General features: G+C 35.0%; 1 pseudogene; it reads left to right on the forward strand.

Annotated features, from left to right (window-relative positions):
• Positions 1-257: 257 nt before the first annotated feature.
• Positions 258-1,624, forward strand: LOC149212237 (UDP-glycosyltransferase 72B1 pseudogene; annotated as a pseudogene).
• Positions 1,625-6,195: the final 4,571 nt, after the last annotated feature.

Below are 6,195 nucleotides of genomic sequence, written 5' to 3' on the forward strand. Positions count from 1 at the left end.
CATGCTACTGCAAACTCAACAAATGAATGAAAAATCCACCCTAAATTGTATGTAGTCTTTTCCCAAGTCCTCGGAACAACAAAAACGTGGTGGGTCATATATTTGTTTAAGATTTAGTTTTGGCTGCCTCCCCAAATTATTCATTATGACGCAAGCGTGCTCATACATTTGTTTTATAACTATAAATTCTATGCTTCGTCGTTATAGAACCCACCCTTCAAATATTGGCATTTGCTTGTTGGCATATAGAGACATTCATGGAGTCGCAAGAGCAGAGCCAAAAGCCTCATGTCGCAATATTCCCTGGGTTTGGGTCGGGCCATCACATCCCACTGCTCGAGCTTGCAAAGCGGCTGACTGTGTACCATGGCTTTTCTGTCACCTTCTTCACCGCCAAATGGATGGACGGCTCTCCTCACCACACCCTGCCGTCTTCGTCAGGGGACATGATCCACTTCATAGAGCTCCCTGATGTTCAGATCGAAGGGGATCATGCCAAGATGAACATTTTTGTATGCATGCCCTTACTATTGGAGAAAGCTAAAATATTAGTGCAAGATGCTCTCACATCCTTTTCGTTTCCTGTCTGCGCTTTCATAATCGATTTTTTCGGTACACCCATGTTGGATGTCGCCTCCAAACTGAAAATACCTTGCTACATATTCTCCACTTCTGGGGCTTCTCTCCTCTGCATCATGCTCTACCTTCCAACACTTGTCCACAACATTGAAATTTCCTTCAAAGACGCAGATTTCCTTATTGAAGTTCCGGGCCTTCCGCCGATTCTCGGAATAGATTTGCCAGACCCTCTTCTTAAGACAGATCTGATATTTCATTCAACTTGTTCATTCAACATTCCCTTCAGCTTCAGGAAGCTCGTGGAATTCTGATAAATACATGCCAAGAAATGGAACTAGAACAAATAAAAGCTCTCAAGAAAGGAAAGGTGTTGAGTGCTATTGAAATGACCCCTTCCATTTATCCCATTGGGTTGCTAATAGCTTCGCCTCTGTCAGAATCTGAAGATAAGTTTGAGAAGGAGGGTTTCCTCAAATGGCTAGACCGCCAGCCCGCCTCATCAGTTCTGTTCATTTCTTTCGGGAGTCACGGCACCCTGTCGGAGAATCAGATTCGGGAACTAGCTTTGGGGCTAGAAGCAAGCGGGCAGCGGTTCCTTTGGGTGTTGCGTAAGGAGCCTCCTCCTCCAACTGAATCCACGATGACTGCCGAAGCAGACATGAGGGAGGTTCTACCTGAGGGTTTCGAGACTCGAACCCAGGACCGTGGATTTGTGGTGGATTCATGGGCGCCTCAGATTGTTGTCCTCTCTCATCCATCCACAGGTGGTTTCCTTTCTCATTGCGGTTGGAATTCAACGATCGAAAGCATCTTACATGGAGTGTCGATGATCGCTTGGCCTCTCTTTGCTGAACAGAGAATGAATGCCTTCCTTCTCGTGAAGGAGATGAAGGTGGGCATTGAAGCGCAGAAGGGAGCAGATGGATTGGTGAAGAGAGAGGAAGTGGAAAGAGCGGCGAGGGAATTAATGGAAGGAGAGGGGGGAATGGAAATGAAGAAGGGGATGGCAGAATTGATGGGGAAGGCCCAGTTTGCAATGGTGTAGGGGGGGAGTTCATACAACGCGTTGGCCAACACGGCTTCTGTTTGGAAGGAAATGCATGCCACTAAAACACGACCTGCTACTTGAAACTTGAAAGGTCTCGCTTGATACGTCACATCTGGATGTTAAGGCGGTTGATGGTTCGTATGGACCGTCGTCCCTGACATTTGTCAATTCAAATCAACGGCTAATGATTACCCAATCGTCTAACAACAAAATCGAATGGCACATATTTTGACACGACAACAATTTGGGGAGTTCATTTCAGAGGAAAATGCCTTACGACGTAAATATTTTGACACAAAAAAAGTTTGGGGAGTTCATTTCATAGGGAAACGCCTTACAACATAATTAGAAAAATGAATAATCTGAATTAAAAAAAAAAAAAAAAAAAATTGTAGATTTCATCCGCATATTCCTGTTTTTCTTTTTTAATTTTACCCTTTCTTAATTTTCCTTTCGTTATCTTGTTTATGTATTTCTTTGGATCTTTTGTTTTGTTTTAGGTATTATTAAGTCCTTATTTTATTATTATTATTTTCTTCGCCGTTTAACTTTTTTATTATGATTTATATTTTTATTATTTATTATTTAAATAATTTATCTTCTTATGATTTTTTTTTTTTATTTCTAACTCATTCATTCTCAACGTTCTTTTTTATATAGAAATATTACTTAATGAATTTGGAATTTTTGTAATATAAATATTGATGATGATGATGATGATGATGGTTAACATCCGCTGAGACCAAATAATGGTCTATCGGACCTAAAGAAACAAATTATCTATTTTGATTTAAGATTTTATTCCTATGCTCGAAAAGCTTGGAGAGAAGCCTCCCGAGCTCACTATAATTTTGACATTGTAAAAGGCTAGGAAGGTCAGTATTGTAACAAAGATTGTGAAACTGAGATCTAATGTGGTTATACGCGAGGCACTCTAAGAGGAAGTGGTTTTCATCCTCGATGTTCCTATTCTTACATATATGGCAGATCCTTTCCGTCCATGGCGTTTTAGGAACTGCCCAACGACCTGTTTCACTATGGAGCTCATGAGAATTTGTTCTAATCTTTGCTATATTCATTTTCTTCTTTGAGCTAGTTAAAATAGAGAGATACTTTTGATCTTCTAGGGTGGGGTTGATGACCTTCTTATAATAACTTAATTTTCTTTTAGCCGCTAAGTCTTTCTCACACCAAATTTTTTCTTTGAACTTAGAAGTAACAATATCTTTAATGTTATTTATGTTTTGCAATGCATCATTTTTGTTGATCTCCCAATAGTTTAACCAGGCCCTTGTGTCTTTATGCCACCCTCGATTGAGCCTTAGGTGGTTTTGGCTAGAATTTAAAGCTAGCTTAGGAAGTATATGATCGTTTATGTTACTGATTTTGTGCTTGTACAACAGAAACCTAAGCATAGCTAGGCTCTCAATAGGGGAAAGATCTGCTTCTATAAGGAGAATAGGATAGGGTGTATTACTTTTAATTTTCAGGTTAAAAGTTATAAAACGCTTCTGGATTTGCTCAATCTTTCTCCATGATTCTCTGGAGATGCTGCAACCCCAAACCTCACAGCCATATAAGATAACATGAGTGACTAAAGTTTCAAAGAGGAACTTCTTTTTATCCCACATTACAAGGTTTGCAATTTTACAATTATTTTCAAGACCATAGTAAGCTTTCCACCCCCCATTAATCCTTTTCTCAATGCTATGGTTCCAGTTGAGCTTGTGATGAATATCAATTCCTAGGTACTTGTAAGAATACACTTCCTCCAAGTTATTATTGTCATACATAAAATTAGCGTAAATGTCCTTCTTGGATTTGATAATCATAACTTTTGTTTTGTCAGTGTTAACAGTCATACCCATGATAGAGCAGAAATCCTTAATATATATAATAGTATTTATTAAAATAGATAATAATATTATAGTAACGTTTCTTTTATATAGAATATTATATATGAATTTGGAATTTTTGTAATACAAATACTATTTAATTTACTAAAATAGATAATAATGTTATAGTTTCTCATTAAAGTATAATATCTTTTATAAGTTTGCATAGATAGTTATATTATTTTTTGAGACAATTTTTGATTAATTAGTTTATTTATTATTTCACTAAAATAAATAATAGAATTTTTTTAGATGTTTTTTTATATTATTAAAGAATTATTATAATATTATTTGACTTTTTAATCGTTTAGAATTTACTATTGCATCTTTACGTGATTTGTTAATGTTATTATTAGAAATGAAAAAGAAATTTAATAATTTAAATAATATTTAATTCTGTTGTATATTAAAATTATATATATATAATTTACATATTATAAAATTATGGCACATTTTACCATCTATAGGGTGATTTGTGATTTAAAATAAAAATAAAATATTTTGTAAATAAAAAAAAGTTAAAGAAAAATAAGAATATATTATTTGTTAACTTTAATTGGAATTGTTATATTAAATTCCATTCTTAATGTGTTAATAATCATAAATAAAAAATTTTATTTTTTGAAAAGTAATATATTTTTTTTTATCATCAATCATAATAAAATATTAGAGAATAAGTAATAAAAATAAAAAATTCAAATACTTTCTAACTAGAAACAGATGTATTTAATTTTTAATATAAAATTAATATTAAATACATTAATAAGAAACAAACATTTTAATGTGAGAAATGTGATCCATAAATAAAATATTTAAATGCCAATATTATGTGAAATATTCCAATGTCAACTACATAAATAATATATGATTTAAAAAAAATATGCATATATTATATAAAATAACTGGATAAATAAATAATTTTTTTATGGTTAAAATATTTCAATTCTTCTTTGTGGGGGGAAACGGGATAGTGGGAGGGGTTATCCTTCGCCCTCATAGAGAAATTGGAAAAAAAATTACATGGGGATTGGGCATTGTCTCACAAAACTAGGCAGAAATACTAGATCTTTGACAAGGGATGAAGAGGTTCTTGATGGAGAAATTGGAGAAAAAAATTGCATGGGGATTGGGCATTGTCTCACAAAACTAGGCAGAAATACTAGATCTTTGACAAGGGATGAATAGGTTATCCTTCGCCTCGATGGAGAAACTGAGAAAGGTTTTGCATGGGGATTACGCATTGCCTAAAAAATCCAAGCATAAGTACTAGATCTTTGACAAGAGATGAAGACTGAAGTGTCTGAGGGAATCCATCAATTAACTGTATTTGGTGATTCACTCATGACTATTAAAAAATTCTACAGAATGAAGAATTGCAAGGAAAATGAGTTGATGCCTTCCTTTCAAAGAATACATCTACTTAAGGATAAATTTGAAGATCTTGACTTCCTCCCTATTAAATGTGAATACAATCAATTGGAAGATAGCCAAGCTAATACGGGGGTCAATTTGTCCCAAGGGAATTTGATGGAGGTGCAAGGCAGAACAACAATATGTCATACCCCATGACTATATACATTCCAAGGATTTTGATTTGGGTGAAGGCCATTAAGGTGGAACTTTTCTTCTAGCTAACAACATAATTATCGAAATAACTCCAATACACATTCAAGTCTCGAAGAATATTCTTGCAAGTTGTTGGATCACATAATCAACAATTGGGATAGCACGAAAAGCTTGGACGAGTATACAGACAAGTGGTGTAGCCTCTACAAGTTTTTAAAGTCATCTAGAAGAGAATGATCAACACGTACCATCATAGAGGAGGAATGGTCCCGTTCGATCATGTGTGACTTCAATCCAACACAAGCAACAATGGAATAACAATTATTCTTGGAGCAATGGAAAGAGGGTAGCATTAAATATGAATGGACTCATCATGTTGCCAATTAGGAGCTGCTTTTGGATATAAAGGGTTCGTTGTGTAGGCTTCAATTGTAGTGTCTCTCCATTAGACTAATTTGAATTTAAGGTATGGAATTCGCTTCAGGAAATGGTATTGGTGATTTTTGTAGATTCAAACTACAGATTGTAATATCCTAAAACAATTGACATGAATCTACTCTACTCATTAGTGAAAATAATAAATGATCAACGAAATCACGAAGCATAAAAGAGAAAGAATTCAATCACTCATAACACAATAATTTTCTAGGGAAAGCCACAGCTAAAAACCCCTGCTATCTGTATATTGCATTAATGAGTAAATATGAGAAGATTGCAATGCTTTTCTCAAGCCCGAGAAACCTCTGCATTATCTCTATCTATCTCATTGCTTCACAAACAAGCTCTAGCCAATACTTAGCCAAATTTGTTTCATTCCAAGCTCCTATTTCCTTGCACAATTTCCTAAGGAATTAGCCCATATTTAATTAAGAAATTCATCAATAATGAACTGCACAATCCTCTTAGGCCTTCCTCTAATTGCATGCACCATTTGTACAATTTAGACGATTATACAACTGTAGTACACTGTCCCTAAACTCTAATCTCAACTGGGTCTTTCTCTGATCTAACATGCATGAGTTAATTATGAGTGAATCTTCAGTTTACTAGCTAAGCAATGTTGGTTACACCTCACTAATGTAGGTTACACCCCACTATTGGATATCC

The sequence above is a fragment of the Pinus tabuliformis genome, chromosome 1_1 (genome assembly GCF_031772625.1).
Source record: "Pinus tabuliformis cultivar Carrire ecotype Pingquan chromosome 1_1, CPIR1, whole genome shotgun sequence".
Classification (NCBI taxonomy): domain Eukaryota; kingdom Viridiplantae; phylum Streptophyta; class Pinopsida; order Pinales; family Pinaceae; genus Pinus; species Pinus tabuliformis.